A 20,259-nucleotide genomic window follows, 5' to 3' on the forward strand; every position below is an offset into this window, starting at 1 on the left:
CAAACCCAATGGGCTCTATGCAGGCTGGAGTTCTGTCTCTGACAACTGACATGGAAGTTTTCCCTTTCAGCTCAAATGTCTGTGGTGGTTGTGGGGTGTCATATAGGTAGTATTCTGGAGGTCTATGGTGAGAGTGGGCCACTCCATGCCTATTTTACTCAGCCCTTCCCCAGGAGCCAGTCAAGGCCAGAAATGAGTCTTAGTAGTTGGCAATGCCATACAGCATTCCCAGCTTCCTCTCCTTTCAGCCCAGGGTCTGCATCCTTCCTCCATTTACTCTCAATGCCTCCTTTCCTAGAATCTGTTCAGGATGTTCTAGTCTTCTTGGTGGTCTGGTCTCTGTGAGAGAAGCTCTTTCTGGCTGACTCTAGTAAGCCATCTTTGCTAAGAAGATCTGTGTCCTTTTCTATAAGTGTATAAATAGTTCACATTTTTACCTTGGAGTACTATTGACACAGTGGTAGAAGGACTTTTCATAAAGTGATTTCTATCATCAGGTGGATAATTCTAGATCCACTTTTGGTTATTATGAGACTCAAGTGGAAACTTTAAGGAATGATCTTGGAAAAGTCAACTTGGCTTCCTTCTTTTCATAGGAAAATGGCAATAAAAAAGAAAGTACTTGCTCACACAAAAGAGACATAGGGTGTTTTCCAGGGACTTGTGGTCCTAGAGTCAACACAAAGCAAGAATTGTCTTTGCTCAACACTGCAGGGCAAATTACAGTGATTTTGCCAACCTTGACAATCAAAATCCCTATAAAAAGTGAAAGATAAGAAGTCACTGATATTCCAACATCTATAGATCCACTGTTGAGATTTTAGTGCATTTAATTTAAATCCTTTCTCTGTAGTATATGTGTGTTGTGGGATGCAGGGGGTGAGTGGCTTACATGAACTTTGGATAAAGTCATGGCCATATTGTTGGTGTAACTTCACATTCTGCTTATTTCACTATAAACCTTGTTTGTAACATAAACCTATTAACAAAAATAATTGCAATGCTGGCAGTTTGGGGTAGAGTAAGTAATATCTTATCCTCATCCATTGTAAGGTTCATAGCTGACACCCATATAATGAAAAAGAGTTCTACAAAAGAATATCATAACAAATATATTCAGTCAAAGTTTTATATGACATGAGAGCCCTCAGAAATGAAGACCCAAAGATCCAGGGAAAACTGTACGGTGCGTGTGTGTGTGTGTGTATGTGTATACATATATATGTGTATATGAAATACGCACACATACACACGTATATGTGTGTTTCCAACAGATTTGTTTACACAGTGTACATACCTTTCAAATAATAATGTCATAAATAATGCAAGGATTTGGTGCTAACAAATCTACACTACACAAAATAATAAATAAAGCTTGTCAGGGGAACAACATAAAAAGGAAAATCAGACTTTCAGAAGTAAATAAAAACAAATGTGTAGATATAATATATTATGTTTTCTATTTATTTCTTTAAAATACATACTAATAATAAAAAATATGACATTGTCTTGTCAATTTTACAGCATATGTAGATATAGTGCATATAAGAAACATGCCACAAAGAATAGAGAGTATATGTATTAATCTGTTTTCACATTGCTATGAAGATACTATGTGAGACTGGGTAATTTATACACAAAAAAGATTTATTGACTCACAGTTCCACATGACTGAGAGGCCTCAGGTAACTTATGATTATAGTGGAAGGGGAAGCAGGCACACCTTACATGGCAGCAGGCCAGAGAGAGGTACAAACAGGGGAAATGCCAGATGCTCATAAAATCATTAGACCTCATGAGAACGCACTCACTATCATCAGAACAGCATGGGACAAACCACCCCCATAATCCAATCACTTCCCAACCAAGTTTCTCCCTAAACACCTGGGGATTAGAATTCAAGATGAGATTTGGGTGGGAACACAAAGCCTAACCATATTAGTATGTAAGTGCATTTTCAAAGATTTTACATTTGAGATAAAGTGGTATTATTATATATTAATTATAAATAGATTGCAAAAATTTAGGAAAATACATCTTCATTCCTAGAACAACCACTAAAATAAAATGAATTAAATAAAATAAAATAAAGCAATGCAAACAGGCACTGAGTAAAATTTAACAGAAAAATTAAAATGCAATTATAAGTAATATTTACTTGACCCAAAGACAAGAATAATGGAGATGTAACAGGGGTCAGATTTGGACAGATTTCACATACAGTGAGACAAACTTTGGATTCATCATGAGGATCATGGAGAGCTCCCAGAGTGAGAGCTGTAGAATTTCTCTCTAGGAATTGTATTTGTTAACACACACCTGACCACCTGACCACCCCTAGAGGCTTCACTTTCTATTTCATTGAATTGACGACTCAGGAGAATAAAGAACAACCATACTACTTGAGTGGGTTGCTCTGAGAATCTTCCCTATCCTGTCTCCTTCCAACACAGGAAGAACAGTCATTCTTTCATTTCAATTGCAATGGCTGTTTGGCTGGATTTGATTTGCCCTTTAGGAGAATTTAGGTCCTGAATGAAAAGTAGATTAATGAGACATTAAAGTGAGATGAAAATAGGCTAATTAGAAAATTATTATAGAATCAAAATAGAAACTCAGAGAGCCTGAATTATAGCACCAGCAATGGTGTTAGAAAAAAGGAAGGATAGAACACCAAATCCTAATCCTATTCTTCACAGAATTAAAAAAAACTACTTTAAAATTCAAAGGAAGCCAAAAAAGAGCCTATATAGCCAAGACAATACTAAGCAAAAAGAACAAAGCTGGAAGCATCACGCTACCTGACTTCAAACTATACTACAAGGCTACAGTAACTAAAACAGCATGGTACTGGTACAGGGACAGAGACATAGACCAATGAAACAGAATAGAGAACTCAGCAACAAGACCAAACATCTATAACCATCTGGTCTTTGATAAATCTGACAAAAACAAACAATGGGGAATAAATTCCCTATTAAATAAATGGTGCTGGGAGAACTGGCTAGCCACATGCAGAAAACTGAATCTGGACCCCTTCCTCACACCTTTTGCAAAAATTAACTCAAGATGGATTAAAGACTTAAACATAACAACCAAAACTATAAAAACATAGAAGAAAATCTAGGCAATACAATTTAGGACATAGGAACAGGCAAAGATTTCACGATTAAAACACCAAAAGCAATTGCAATGAAAGCAAAAATTGACAATTGGGATCTAATGAAACCCAAGAGCTTCTGCACAGCAAGAGAAACTATCAACAGAGTGAACAGACACCTTATAGAATGACAGAAAATTTTTGTAATCTATCCATCTAACAAAGGTCTAATATCCGGAATCTACATGGAACTTAAACAAATTTACAAGAAAAAAACAAGCCCATTAAAAAGTAGCAAAGCACATGAACAGACACTTCTCAAAAGAAGACATTTATGCAACCAACAGGCATATGAAAAAAAGCTCAACATCACTGATAATTAGAGACATGCAAATCAAAACCACAATGAGATACTATCTCATGCCAGTCAGAATGGCAATTATTTAAAAGTAAGGAAACAACTGATGCTGGTGAGGCTGTGAAGAAATAAGAATGCTTTTACACTGTTGTTGGGAATGTAAATTAGTTCAACCATTGTGGAAGACAGTGTGGGAATTGCTCAAAGATCGAGAAGGAGAAATACCATTTGACCCAGCAATCCCATTACTGGGTATATACCAAAAGGAATATAAATTATTGTATTATAAAGATACATGCACACATGTGTTTATTGCAGCACTATTCACAATAGTAAAGACATGGAATCAACCCAAATGCCCATCAATGAGAGACTGGATACAGAAAATGTGGTACATATACACCATGGAATACTATGCAGCCATAAAAAGAAATGATATAATGTCCTTTGCAGGGACATGGATAAAGCTGGAAGCCACTATCCTCAGCAAACTAATGCAGGAACAGAAAACCAACACCACATGGTCTCATTTATAAGTGGGAAAAAAACACATGAACAATGCGAACACATATACACAAGGAGGGGGAACAACACACATTACATTGATGCCTGACAGAGGAGGGTGGGAGGAAGGAGAGCATCAGGAAAAAAAATGCATTCTGGGCTTAATACATAGGTGATGGGTTGACAGATGCAACAAACCACCATGGCACATGTTTACCTATGTAACGAACCTACATATCCTGCACATGTATCCCGGAGCTTAAAATAAAATAAAAATAAAATAAAATAAAGGGGGAGAAAAGAGTAGAAGGAAGGAATATCATTAAATTTGAGGATAATAGAACTTGTCACACATAGTGACTGACTGGGTTTAGGATTATGATGGGAGATAGGGGAGTTGAAATAACTTTCAGGGGCATAATTGTGTGGTTCATCTAACATTATAAAATTCTTTAATAAAATTCTTGAACTTTAGTGGGAAGGAATATTTTCCTGAGGAGCTAGTTAAAAATTATTTTATGAACTCCACTCACCTCCAGAAATTCTAAAGGATTCTGGCTCAGGTTCAGAAATATTGCCCTCTGGAGTTTAAAGTGGTATTTATAGGCAATTTTCAAATCCAATGTTACAAATATTTCCTGAATGTGAATTGTGATTTCAGCATTGCATACGTAATTCTGGCTCTGATTACTGCCAGCATTTTTTTCAAATACATACGTAGATTTTTTGAATCTTGCCAAGAAAATGGGTAAATAATGAAGCTCTTAAATAATTACAAAATACAAAACACATTGAAATGTCAAAGAGAGTGTCTATAAATAATGAAATTCACTACTGTCCCTAGCTCAAATGATAATGCTTTTTTCCAAACACATTTTCCTGGCCTATAGTTACTGGGCACAATAAAAGGTGTGAAAACATTTTGGCATCCTTAACACCATTTATAAACTATTTCTTTCTAAGAAAATAATACAAATTGTCTGAATATCTAAGTATTTATTTGACTTTCTGTTGTGTTTTTGTGTACTTTCCAAAATATGTAAGTCAGCCAGGTAGAAACAAACCTCTACCTAGATTAAAACAAAAATTTTAGTTGGTCAGTATCTGCTGTTTCTGAATGCCACATCATCCAGTTGTTACTCTCTAATTATTATATAAGAATATAACACTAATATTATTTAAAGATTTTATTTTTAGGTATAGCAGTATAGTGTAGTCTAGTATTAGAGATGTGCAAATCATGTTTAAAGTTAACAGAGAAAATTACACATGTAAGAAAAATAACTAATCCATAGTTTTGTTTGTTTGTTTGTTTTTTTCCTGAAACACTCTGTGAGTGCTGATGGAACTCTGGTGTCAAATATCTTCTAGAATACAAAGAACATTCCATCATCATGATGCACTGTTATGGCTCCCTCTATAGGCAACCCAGGCCTTCTAATTTAAAAGTTGCTGCATTTGTGATGATTTTCATCTTGACTGGGGATGGTAAGTTCAGGGGAAAAAAGAAAAAGATAAAAGACAGAAGCCTCCCTCAGATACAATTTAAATAGACTGGAAGTCTCATGAAGCTCTGAACTATACAGGTCATTGCCATGAAAGAGGTAGTATAGAGTTTCTAAGTGACTCAGAAAATTCCCTTTGCTCAACTACTAGGCAAGGGAACTGACCCTAGAGAGGACTGTTAGGGGCTGAATGGTATCCCTACAAAATTCATATATTGGAGTCCTAAATCCAGTTCCTCAAAATGTCACTGTATTTGGAGATAAGACCTTTAAAGAGCTAATCATATCAACGTGAGGTTACTGGAGTGGGTGCTAATCCAATTATGACTGGCATTCTTATAAGAAGACTAGATTAGGACACAGACTTTCATAGATGAAAGACTGTGCTTTGACACAGAGAGAAGGTAGCCATCTGCAACTAACACATTGACATAACCTCTAGGCTTCATAGTTGTCATTTAAACAGGTAGAGTATGTTTCCAAGGAAGCATTGACTTTGTAGTTCCCTTTTGAATTACTGGAAATTTGATGTGATTTATCTAATTAAGATTATATGTCAGTGCCCTCAAAGCCTTTTTTTGGCCAATTCTGTCTAGGCAGTGAGTCAAGGATGCTTATTGCTTGACATGCTAAAACAGAAAGGTCATCCTTCCATTTTTTTATTTGTAATTAGTACATTTACAATGTCTTTCATGTCCAGGGAATAATCCTGTATATTTTGAAAACCAAATCAGTTCTGGAATTTAAGAGCTATTATTGCACTGTACTTTCATCAAAAAGCAAGTATCCAAGAAAATCAACCTCATTTTTTTTTTTGTACTGGAGAATATATCCTCGAGATATGACCAGAGTCTTCGAAATCCCAAATTGAAAGGCTTGATGTGACAAAGGAATTTTTTTCAATATGAGCTATGAATTCATTTGGATTGAAATTTTACAAATAGATAAATACAAAATCAATTTTGGTTTATCAAATGAATTACCATTACTGAAAAGAAAAAACTCCTAGAAAATTGGAATTATGGGGAAATCTCAAGACATACGTTGGCTGAAACTTTAGAGAGAAGTTTAATAGCTTAGATTTACAGAGAGAATTTTAAATAAGAAAAGAAAAATTGCTTCAGAAGAATACAGAAATCTCTCCTTCTAGCTTATGACTGACTCATGTTTCCCAGGCATGTCAGCTCCAGGCAAGGATGCAGGTTTTGATGAATGAAAAAGCCCAGTTGAGATGACATAAGAAAAGTTATAAGTGTTTTCCCACACACGAAGAAGTCTGTAGTAGATTCTCAAATTGGGAATAAGAAGCCATGGGGAGTTTTTCAGAAGGAGTAAGAGAAAGCCGCCTTTTAGACAGCTCTGCCCAGTCCTTGGTGAATCATATTATTATACACAGAATCCAGAGGACAGAGAAATCTCCCAGCAAAGGTAGTCTAGGTAAAAGACCTTGAATCCATTCCTCATGAAAAAGAGAAAGAAAAAAGGATCTGGCATTTTGCCATACCCACTCAGCAGCCATTTACCTGATACCTGGTTATTTTAAAATAACTTTGAGTTTGTGTGGTTTTACTAATAGTCTTCAACAGTATCCTAAAATGGAAACATAGCAGCCCAGAACAGAGTCAACATTATGTAAGAACCCATGGGATATTCATATAGAAGAGAATTAGAGAGACAAAGTATAAAGCAAAGAAAATAAAATTTGGGAGGAGGGCACAACAGAAATCACTTCCTGAGGCTTTCTTGTACAGGGCTTTATAGCATCCAGATAATAAGAACATGAAAGTCTTCCAGATCCCTTCTATAAAGTTTTGTCAGTAGTCAACTGTATCATTGTTAATGTTTTACATGTAATCTCATGCCAAACTATCAATTAGTAAATTTTATAAATCTATTTGTTGTGAATATAAATTTCAAAAGTTAGAAACTTCTCTAGGTATTATTAGATGTATATATTCAGGTCAAGTTTACATGTATATCAATAATCTGGTTCCTACAGTTGCTAACTTGGATTACTAGGTTTTCTTCAAGAACACTTTGTTAAACTGTCCATGTGTGCTATTTTTCACAAGTACTCAGAAAACAAAACATAAAGGTGGTGTCTATTGGCCTTTGGTCTACAGTCAAGAAAAGTGTCAAAGGAGCAACAAGTAATTTTACATTGTACTTGGTGACAATTTCTAATGAGCTGGGGAAAATTAGGGATGGAAATATAAGGAAGTAACAAATTAAGTGGAAATTGCCAAGTTTATAGAATGAAGAGTAGGTGTTAGAACACAAGAGAAAGTTAAAGTATGTTTAAGGAAGAAGGAGATCTCAAAATGCAGAGTTGAAGGCCGTCATTTATCTAAGCCATTGATAGTACACAGAACTTTGAGTTGTAAAAGTAAACAGCAGCATGTTTGAACAGAGCCAAAGGCTGAGGTTATATTATTTGGAAAATTCAGTAATATGCTGAATGGGGAGTCTTGAAGGGTACAAAGTGGGGGAGGATTAGCAACTAATTTGTAGGTTAGCAAGACTATTTGAGCCAAAAGAGCAAGATGAATGAAAATTTGTTCAGAAGTATAGTCAAATCAGCAACCACAGTACCAGTTTCAATATTCATCTTAAAATACATTTCTTTTTGCATCCTCAGCTCTTTAAGAAAAGTGTGGGTAATGATGTTATTTTTATTACTACAATCACTACTATTTTTAACATCATTGAAGTATAATTTACACAATAAATGCATCCGTTTTACATATACCATTTGATGAATTTTGACAAATATGTACATCTATGTACACTTACCCATTTTTTATAACCATATTTCCATCACTCATAAAATTATCTCATGCTCCTTAGCAGGCATTTGGCAGATCTATGTATTCCCTTTGGGAAATAGCTTCACAAGCTTTAAATAATGCCATATACAAAGAAAATATTTTAATTTAAATGAAATAAAATTAGTCTTTTTTACTTCTTTTACATTTTATAATATTTGCACCTGGTCAAAAATATAATAAAACATCTTCTGTATTTTCTTCTGGAAAGTTTATAATTATAATTTTTATATTTTGTTCTGGCCCATTTATGGATATTTATATCTGGAAAGGTAATATGGGACATGATGATAAAATATTTTAAATGCAAATTCAAAAATAATTTCTATACATTTTGTAATTTAATGTTAATTGATCTAGTTAAAGACTGTAGAGTCATTGAAAATAGCTATATTTAGCTCTATTTTTAAAAAACTAATCTGACAGCTCTCTTTATACTTTTTTTTTTTTTACTGTTGAGTTGTAGGAGTTTCTTTGAACGTTATCACCTTATCAGATGTTTGCAATTTACTCTTATTCCATAGGTTATCTTTTCACTGTTGATTGTTTTTCTTGCTAAAGAGAGCTGCTATTGTTGTTATTGTCAAGTTATTTATTTTACTCTTTAAAGCTTCGTTATTTTCAATTATTACAGTCCTATAATAGCTGTATATATTTATAGGTATGTGTGATGCTTTAGTATGTAATCACACCAGGGTAACTGGAGTATCCATTACCTCAAGCATTTGTCATTTATGTTAGAAAAATTCCAATTCCACTCTTTAAGTTATTTTAAAATATACAATAAATTATTATTGAATATAGTCACCCTATTGTATTATCAAATACTAGATTTTATCATTTCCATCTAATTATATTTTTACACTTATTAACCATTCCCAATTTTTACCTTCTTTCCATGACCCTTCCCAGCCTATGGTAACCATCATTCTACTCTCTACCTGAGTTCAATAATTTTAATTTTTAGGTCCCACATATGATTGAAAGCATGTGAAATGTGTCTTTCTGTGTCTCGCTTATTTCACTTAACATAATGTCCTTGAGTTCCATCCATGTTATTTGCAAATGACAGAATTTCATTCTTTTTATGTTTGAATAATATTCCATTGTGTATATGTACTACCTTTTTTTTATTCATTCATCTGTTGATGGACATTTAGGTTGATCCCAAATCTTGGTTATTGTGAATAGTGATGCAATAAATATGGCAATGCTGCTATCTCCTCAGTATACTCAGTATGTATATATACAGTATAATTTTCTTTATTTTTAATACATACTTACCAGTAAAATTGCTAGATTATTCATGAATTGCAAGAGCCAATATTGTTTAAATGTCTATACTACCAAAAGTAATCTACAGATTAAATGCAATTCCTGTCAAAATACCAATGACAGTTTTCATGGGAATAGAAATAATAATCCTAAAATTTTGTGGAACCACAAAAATTAGAAGAATAGCTAAAATCCTCCCGAGTGGGGGAAAACTGAAGGAATCACATTCTCTTACTTCAAATTATACTACGGAGCATTAATAACCAAAGCAACATGGAACTGTCATAAAAACAGTTTCATATACCAATGGAACTAAATGTAGAATTCAGAAATAAATCCACACACTTATAGGAAACTCATTTTTAACAAAGGTGCTAAAAACATGCACTGGGGAATGGATAGCCTCTTCAGTAAATGGTGCTGGGGAAACTGAACACATCTAGGCCCCTATCTCTCATCATATACAGAAATCAGATCAAATGGATAAAATTCAAGACCTCAAACTGTGAAATTACTAAAAGAAAACATTGGGGAAACTCCTCAGGACATTGGTCTAGGCAAAGATATCTTCAGTAATATCTCAAAAGCACAGGCAACCAAAGCAACCAAATGATCAAATGGAATCACATCAAACTAAAAATCTTCTGCATGGCAAAGGAAACAATCAACAAATTTAAAAGAAAACCCACAGAATGGGAGAAAATATTTGCAAATTACCCATCTGACAAGGGATTAAAAACCAGAATATATAAGGTGCTCAAATAACTCAATAGGAAAAAATTAAATCCGATTTTTAAAATGGGAAAAAAAGATCTGAATAGACATTTCTCAAAAAACACATACAAATTGCCAACAGGTATATGAACAAATTGTTCAGCATCACTAGACATCAGAGAACTGTTAGAAAACAACTATGAGAGATATCCTCTCACCCTAATTAAAATGGCTTTTATCCAAAAGACAGACAATAATGAATGCTGATAAGGACGTGGAGTCCAAAAGACAGACAATAATGAATGCTGGTAAGGATGTGGAAAAAGGGAAACCCTCTTACCCTGTTGGTGGGAATGTACAATAGTGCAGCCACTATGGATAACAGTATGGAGGTCCTTCAAAAATTAAAAATAGAACAAGCATATGATCCAGTAATCCCACTGCTAGGTATATATTCAAAAGAGAAGACATCAGCATATTAAACAGATATCTGCAGAACTTTAAAATTAAGCGTGCACGCACACACACACACACACACACACACACACGGTTCTACTTGTCTATGTTTGCTTTTACGTTCGCTATGTTATATGTGTTATAGCCAAGATATTATTGTAAATAGACTGTGATAAAGATTTTCCCCTATGTGTTTTTCCAGAATTTTACAGTTTAAGGTTTTACATTTAAGTCTTCAGTACATTTTGACTCTAGTTTTGTGTTTTGTGTAAGATAAGGCCCACTTTTATCTGTTCATATGTGATTTTCAGGTTTTTCCAGCATCATTTGTTAGACTATTCTTACCTCCATGGTGATTCTTGGCGCCATTGTCAAAGGCCAGCTGACTGTATATGTGTAAGTTTATTTCTGGGCTTTAGTCTACTCATTAGTCTATATGCCTGTTCTTATGTCTCTGATAAACTATTTTAATTATTGTAGCTTTGTGGTATGTTAGAAAATCAGAAAGCATGACACAGATTTGTTCTTTTTTTCTCAAGATTGATTTAGCTACTAGGGGTATTCATAAGAGTTTTACGTGATTTTTTCCTTTTTTTTTTTTTTCGAGACGGAGTCTGGCTCTGTCGCCCAGGCTGGAGTGCAGTGGCACGATCTCGGCTCAATGCAATCTGCGCCTCCTGGGTTCACGCCATTCTCCTGCTTCAGCCTCCAGAGTAGCTGAGACTACAGGTGCCCACCACTATGCACGGCTAATTTTTTTGTATTTTAGTAGAGACCGGGTTTCACCGTGTTAGCCAGGATGGTCTCGATCTCCTGACCTCATGATCCGCCCGCCTCGGCCTCCCAAAGTGCTGAGATTACAGGCGTAAGCCACCGCGCCCGACCCTACTTTTTCCATTTCTAAAAAAAAAATGGATTTCTACAGAGATTGCATTGAATTTTTAGATCATTTAGGATGATATGAACATTTTAATGGGAGTAAAGTTGAAGGTGAGGAAACCATTTAAGAAGTTAGCTATTAGGGAGTCTTCATTTAGCTACTAGGGGTCTTCATATGGTTCCATATGAGTTTTATGTTGTTTTTTTCTATTTCTGCAAAACATTATATAGGGATTGCATTGAATTTATAGATCACATTGGGCGGTATAAACATTTTAGTGGGAGTAAAGCTGAAGGTGAGACAACAACTTAAGAAGTTCCTTCCACAGTCCATGGCAGTGAGTAACCAATGACACAACTTTTGCCTTGGGTATTTAAACAAAGAGGGAATGATCTATAGATGCCTGATTTTTCTTTATATGATACAAGAAAAGAACAAGAAAGGATAATGTCCTTGTGTACTGATGCTAAGCTTCCGTCCTAAGAGTTATAGTTGTAGTAGATAAGCTAATTGACCAGGTGGCCAGCAGTAAAGGAAGAACTAATGCAAAAGTGAGTTAAACAATCAGGGGCCAGTGTCAAAACCACAGAGGGAAAATTTCTTTAGATCTGAGGAACAAGTGAAATGTTGAAGGATGACGAATTAAAGCAAATTAGTATGGAACAAGGTAGGAATAATAGTTGAGGTATAAAGGGATCAGTTGGTCCAAACTTTCATTCCTGAAGGGACCTTGAATACTAGGCACAATAGGCATTGGGTTCTTATGTGCATGTTGTAGTCCAAGTTAAAGGTAGAGTTTTAGGTATAATCACTATAAACAGTATGACAAATTATCACCAAGATTAAAAACAGAACTTCCATATTATCTAGCACTCCCACTTCTGGTTATGTATCTAAAAGAAATAAAATCATTACCTCGAAAAGATAATTTCACTCACATTTATTGTGCTTTTCACAATAGCCAAGATATGAAAACAACCTAAGTGGCACTCAACAGATGAATAGATAAAGAAAACAGAGTAAATACATATGACAGAATATCATCTATCTTTCAAAAAGAAGGAAATTATGGCATTTGTGACAATATAGATGAATCTGGAGGACATTAAGCTAAGTAAGACAAGCCAGATGCAGAAAGACAAATGCTGCATAATCTCACTTATATTTGAAATTTTAGAAAAAGACAAATTCATAACAGAGAGTACAATAGTGATTGTCAGGGGCTGGAGGAGGGTGTGGTCATTTAATATCCTTTAACCATTAGCCTTAATAACATATGAGTATTATCAAATTTCATGTTTGACTCTATTAAAAATAATGGTTATGAGATTGAGAAATAATTGGCTGGATGAGATAGGGACAATAGGAGAATTTAAAATATTGAGTTCTGTCAAATTTGATGTGGCTTTGCCTTTTGTAGATTGAAAGCAAAATTCCACATTACACTCTCCAAACTACCATATCAGCATTATACCCCTTCTATAGTCAATCTCACATTATTTCTCTGTTAAATAACTAAAATCGTGGCATTTATAAGCACTTAAGCTGGAATTCCAATCAAAAGAAAAAAAGTTAAAACAGAAATAAAACATTCTATGTGAAAGCCTGCAAGCTCAAAGACAACTAAGCTCCAAAGGGCAAGAAATAATTTGAAAATAGTTTGAGCCTCGGGAGACATTCTTTGCTTTACATACTAAAAAATGAATCTAATTATGTTATAAATAACCAAACATGTAAACACAAGCAGTGATTATCTTAGGCCAATAATAAAGTGGTTTGGACAGACTGCATCATAATGAAAAAATATACCCATGGGCCTATTTTCCAAAGGTCCAAAATCTAAACTTGTGTTTTACACTTAGTGAGATTTCCATGCTGTGTAGAGTTTATTGCACTTATCTTTATCAAGTCTGCTAATTTTAGCCTGCTGATAATTTACACATGATTTTGCTGACAACTTGAAAATTCTGAATGTGTGTTAGATATGAAATTCTAATAATTGTTCCCTTTTGGTATAGCACTGGCTTCCACTGTGAATAAACTGCTATTTCTTACAGGTAGGTCAACAATGGGCTGAAAATGAGTTATTCCTAAATTGCTCCTACCAATTAAAATTAGATTGGTAATTTCTTGCACCATTATTAAGAAATTTTTTTTTTTAGCTATAGGAAAAGTAAAAAATAAGAAGCGTTGGTGATAGCTTACAAACTTTGTGGTTTTGGGATGTATACTGTAACTGAGGGAAAATAAAGGTGATGGACATTATTTAAGTCAAACTTTTCAATGTGCTGACATTTGAAATATTTATATTTTGATTAGTGGTTATGTCACCCAGACAAACAGTATAGCCTGAAAGTGGATTAAAAATAAACGGAGAAGACACTATTTCCTGTAGATTTGCAAACAGAAATTCAAGAATTTAAGTAGAACTAGCCGGGCCTGGTGGCGGACACCTGTAGTCCCAGCTACTTGGGAGGCTGAGGCAGGAGAATGGTGTGAACCTGGGAGGTGGAGCTTGCAGTGAGCCGAGATCATGCCACTGCACTCCAGCCTGGGTGACAGAGCGAGACTCGGTCTCAAAAAAAAAAAAAAAGAATTTAAGTAGAACAAAGAAGAATAAAACATTTTTACCAAATAATGGATGAGGAAGAAGTCAAAATTATGAACTATTAAACATGGAAATGGCAGCATTTTTTGTCTAGATGAAGAAGATCAGGTGTTGAAATTTTATTCTGTGAAATGTCCTTGCTTATTTTATAACATGAATATATTTCTTAACCACCTGATCCTCATATCTAAGATGTAGAGTTTAATGTTTATCATAAAAATCTCATTCATTTGATACTTACAAAAGTAAATGAGGTGAACTATGAAAAACTGTTGTGGAAATCTAGACAGTACTAAGCTCATAATAGCTTCTAAGAGCTCACATCAAGACTAGAGGAAAAGTGGTGATGGAAAAACTTTGTTTTTCTTCAGTTCCCTTAACATTATCTGAGTTGTCATCCTTTTGAAATCACAGAGGTGGGAAGTAGCATAGCAGAAAATAAAAACTACAGTAGAAGAAGAAAATTTGAGCCAGAGGTAATGAGGAGAAATATAATCACCTTCAAAACTTCCTAAAATATTGAGGGTAGGAAAGTAGGAATTGTGATGGGATGAGGATTTGGTTATACATTTAAGCCATTTCTCTCTTAGGTTAAGGTAGTAACTGCTTATATTAAGCACTCGTTAGGCCAATCCTTGAATAATATATAATCTATTGTGCTGCCAAAGATTTAAGCAACTATTCAAATATGCCAGAGTGAAAATAGTGGCTTCAGTAAACAAACACCACTAGCTCATATAAAAGCACATCTTATCTGACCATGATTCATTGTTTTAAAGTAACTTCATATCTTATCCAGGGAGAAGGGATAGTGTTTGAATATATTTCACTTAGGAGAATCAACAGCTCTATGAAATTCTCAAACTACTCACAGGCTTATTAATATTGCTATTAGTCTACTTTAAGAATAAGTATTGAGTGTATGCTAACATTAAGCATTATATGAATAACGTTTTATTTTAAGAATGCATAATGTTAGCATGCACTTCATATTTAGGAGTGTAGAAAAAGCTTTCTTCTACTTTCATCTTTTTCCCATGATAGGGTTTGCTATCCTCATTTTACATATGAGGAAATTCAGGCTTCTAATGATGAGATGACTTGTCCAAGGCTATGCAAATAATGGCATAAAAGCAGGATTAACACCTGGGTGTTTTAACCTATGTTATTCTACAAACATTGTTCACTCTTTTCCACCACTTGACTTCATTTGTGCTATAATTTCACTAATGGTAGGTGTCTGATTTTACCAAAGTTGTTGCTCTAATTTTTCTGTAATTATGATTATTTACATAGAGTCTACTCTTGATATTGGGGACGTATGGAGAGATAATTTCATAGAATATTGGGAGTTAGAAATCCCAAATACAAGTAAAATATATAGTTTTTCTTAAAAGACAGTGAAGTCTAAGAAAAAAAAGTAAAATCTGTCTACATAAAACAAGAATTACTGTATAAAGAAAACAAAAGTTTACTGCATGTGGACACTCTGTGGTCTGCTAAAGGGGTTATCAATCTGCCTGGCTGTGTTTCTGTTTCAAGTTCACTACAAATAAATAAAATACATATAATGGGCTATATTCTTCGCTACTAATTTCACATGATGTTGTCATTCAGCTCATGTTTGGATACTACTACTTTTCTAATGATTTCTGTCTCTCATCTGAATATAATATAAATATATATATATTTATATATTAAGTTGATGCTCATCTTTGTTCTTTTGAGTTCCCTTCCAAGTGAACTTTTCTATTTTGGTCTAAAAATAAATAATTCATTAGACAATATGTAAATGCATATTGTATTATTTTTATATGTCCAATTAATTTATTTATTTTGGGTTTAATCAAAAGAGAAATGCATTAGAACATCCCACAGAAATCAAGGGAAATTTGAATGTGTACCTTCAGAGGTGTGGGATCCAGGATGGTTTCAGAGATCTTGAGATGGTGTAACTATATTTTGGGATTATCATATTTACTTAGGTATAATTTACACAAAATAAAATTCACTATCTGTGGGTGTATAATACAATGTGTTCTGATAAATATATACAATTGCTTAATCATCCACTATATACAATAATTTCGTCACCCCAAAGATTCCCTTGCCACAGTGCTGCAATCACTGACGAGCTTTCTATCCTTGTGAATTCGATTCTATTAAATGTCATGTGATGAAATCACATATGATTCAGTATTTTGTGTCTACTATCGGTTAGCATAATGCTTGTAAGAATCTATATGTTGTTGTCTGTATCGTAGTTCAGGGTTTTTATTGCTAATTAGCATTCATTGTATGAACATAGCATAAATTCTTTTTTTTTTCTTTTTTCTTTTTTTTTTTTTTTTTCTTTTGAGACAGCATCTCTATTACCCAGGCTGGAGTGCAGTGGCGCAATCTTGGCTCACTGCCAATTCCGTCTTCTGGGCTCAAGAGATCCTTGGGGCTCAAGGAATCCTCCCGCCTCAGCCCCCTTACTAGCTGGGAGTACAGTCATATGCCATCACACCCAGCTAATTTTTCCTTTCTTTCGTTTTGTGGGGGGGGGGGGGGGGTTATTTTTATGTTTTGGTAGAGATGGGGCATAATTTATTTGTCCATTCACCTTTCATGAACATTCTCGTTATTTTCAGATCATTGCTGTTATAATAAAGCAGCTATGGACACTTGAATACAAGTCTTTGTGTCTACTTGTGTTTTTATTAATTTTGAGTAGATATCTACAGGTGAAATTTCTGGGTCATATTGTATATTTATTTTAATTTTAAAATAGTTTGTAAATTATTTTCCAAGGTTGCCATACTATGTTGTATTATCAGCAGCAATATATGAGAGTTCCTCTCAATCTTCCCCAACATATGGTGATTTCAGTAATTTTTAATTTATTCAAGCCAATAGGTGTGTCATAGTGTGTTATCATGGTCCTAATGAACATTTTCCTGAAACCTGATGATCCTGGACATTTTTCAGATGTTTATTTGCCATCTTATATTGTTTCAGTTAAGGGTCCAATCAAATATTTTGCCCATTCTTTTATTTAGTTGATTCTCATTATTAAACTACAAATGTCTGTGCATGTGTCTGTGTGTACATGTATTTGCTGGAATGTATTATACTATAAATGTGGATATTTTATAAATGTGTAGTACGATATATCACATATTTATACTCTAAGTATGTAAAGTGCACTATATAATTTCTCACATAAATGGTACATACATCACATATATTTTCATAGCATAGTGATTTCCTATTCATTTAAGTCTAATTATCAAAGTTTCTTATTTTATGTTTTTATATTTGCTTTTTGTGTCTTTTTCAAGAAATATGGAATTAATGTATAGTCACTATAATTTCAATTCTATTTTTTAAAGGTTTTCATTTTGACTCTGACAGTTATTTTATTCTTTTTTTTTTTTTTTTTTTTTTTGAGACGGAGTCTCGCTCTGTCGCCCAGGCTGGAGTGCAGTCAGTGGCGCGATCTCGGCTCACTGCAAGCTCCGCCTCCCGGGTTCACGCCATTCTCCTGCCTCAGCCTCCCGAGTAGCTGGGACTACAGGCGCCCGCTACCACGCCCGGCTAATTTTTTGTATTTTTAGTAGAGACGGGGTTTCACCGTGTTAGCCAGGATGGTCTCGATCTCCTGACCTCGTGATCCGCCCGCCTCGGCCTCCCAAAGTGCTGGGATTACAGGCGTGAGCCACCGCGCCCGGCCTATTTTATTCTTTATTGAAGAAGAAAAATAAATTTCCCCACACTATTGTTAAAAACGTTAGTATTAGAGACACAACCAAAAAAGAGAATTTTAGACCAATATCCCTGATGAACATTGATGCAAAAATCCTCAATAAAATACTGGCAAACCGAATCCAGCAGCACATCAAAAAGCTTATCCACCATGATCAAGTGGGCTTCATCCCTGTGATGCAAGGCTGGTTCAACATACGCAAATCAATAAATGTAATCCAGCATATAAGCAGAACCAAAGACAAAAACCACATGATTATCTCAATAGATGCAGAAAAGGCCTTTGACAAAATTCAACAACCTTCACGCTAAAAACTCTCAATAAATTAGGTATTGATGGGACGTATATCAAAATAATACGAGCTATCTATGACAAACCCAAAACCAATATCATACTGAATGGGCAAAAACTGGAAGCATTCCCTTTGAAAACTGGCACAAGACAGGGATGCCCTCTCTCACCACTCCTATTCAACACAGTGTTGGAAGTTCTGGCCAGGGCAATTAGGCAGGAGAAGGAAATAAAGAGTATTCAATTAGGAAAGAGGAAGTCAAATTGTCCCTGTTTGCAGACGACATGATTGTATATCTACAAAACCCCACTGTCTCAGCCCAAAATCTCCTTAAGCTGATAAGCAACTTCAGCAAAGTCTCAGGATACAAAATCAATGTACAAAAATCACACGCATTCTTATACACCAATAACAGACAAACAGAGAGCCAAATCATGAGTGAACTCCCATTCACAATTGCTTCAAAGAGAATAAAATACCTAGGAATCCAACTTACAAGGGACGTGAAGGACCTCTTCAAGGAGAACTACAAACCACTGCTCAATGAAATAAAAGAGGATACAAACAAATGGAAGAACATTCCATGCTCATTGGTAGGAAGAATCAATATCGTGAAAATGGCCATACTGCCCAAAGTAATTTATAGATTCAATGCCATCCCCATCAAGCTACCAATGACTTTCTTCACAGAATTGGAAAAAACTAAAGTTCATATAGAACCAAAAAAGAGCCCGCATTGCCAAGTCAATCCTAAGACAAAAGAACAAAGCCAGAGGCATCATGCTACCTGACTTCAAACTATACTACAAGGCTACAGTAACCAAAACAGCATGGTACTGGTACCAAAACAGAGATATAGATCAAGGGAACAGAACAGAGCCCTCAGAAATAATGCCACATATCTACAACCATCTGATCTTCGACAAACCTGACAAAAACAAGCAAAGGGGAAAGGATTCCCTATTTAATAAATGGTGCTGGGAAAACTGGCTAGCCATATGTAGAAAGCTGAAACTGGATCCCTTCCTTACACCTTATAAAAAATTAATTCAAGATGGATTAAAGACTTACATGTTAGACCTAAAACCATAAAAACCCTAGAAGAAAACCTAAGCAATACCATTCAGGACATAGGCATGGGCAAGGACTTCATGTCTAAAACACCAAAAGCAATGGCAACAAAAGCCAAAATAGACAAATGGGATCTAATTAAACTAAAGAGCTTCTGCACAGCAAAAGAAACTACCATCAGAGTGAACAGGCAACCTAAAAAATGGGAGAAAATTTCTGCAACCTACTCATCTGACAAAGGGCTAATATCCAGAATCTACAATGAACTCCTATAAATTTACAAGAAAAAAACAACCCCATCAAAAAGTGGGCGAAGGATATGAACAGACACCTCTCAAAAGAAGACATTTATGCAGCCAAAAAATGCATGAAAAAAATGCTCATCATCACTGGCCATCAGAGAAATGCAAATCAAAAGCACAATGAGATACCATCTCACACCAGTTAGAATGGCAATCATTAAAAAGTCAGGAAACAACAGGTGCTGGAGAGGATGTAGAGAAATAGGAACACTTTTACACTGTTGGTGGGACTGTAAACTAGTTCAACCATTGTGGAAGTCAGTGTGGCGATTCCTCAGGGATCTAGAACTAGAAATACCATTTGACCCAGCCATCCCATTACTGGGTATAGACCCAAAGGATTATAAATCATGCTGCTATAAAGACACATGCACATGTATGTTTATTGTGGCACTATTCACAATATCAAAGACTTGGAACCAACCCAAATGTCCAACAATGATAGACTGGATTAAGAAAATGTGGCACATATACACCATGGAATACTATGCAGCCATAAAAAACGAAGAGTTCATGTCATTTGTAGGGACATTGATGAAACTGGAAACCATCTTTCTCAGCAAACTATCGCAAGGACTAAAAACCAAACACCGCATGTTGTCACTCATAGGTGGGAAT

General features: G+C 34.9%; 1 long non-coding RNA gene across 1 annotated transcript in view; it reads left to right on the top strand.

Moving 5' to 3' along the window:
• The first annotated feature begins 5,331 nt into the window (after positions 1-5,331).
• The window catches only part of LOC130540587 (uncharacterized), a 47,379-nt gene continuing 32,451 nt past the window's right edge, over positions 5,332-20,259 (top strand). Inside the window, exon 1 of the long non-coding RNA XR_008954582.2 lies at positions 5,332-5,450. This is a non-coding gene — a long non-coding RNA (uncharacterized LOC130540587). The remainder of the gene's footprint in view (positions 5,451-20,259) is intronic.

Source organism: Pan paniscus, chromosome 9 (assembly GCF_029289425.2).
Source record: "Pan paniscus chromosome 9, NHGRI_mPanPan1-v2.0_pri, whole genome shotgun sequence".
Classification (NCBI taxonomy): domain Eukaryota; kingdom Metazoa; phylum Chordata; class Mammalia; order Primates; family Hominidae; genus Pan; species Pan paniscus.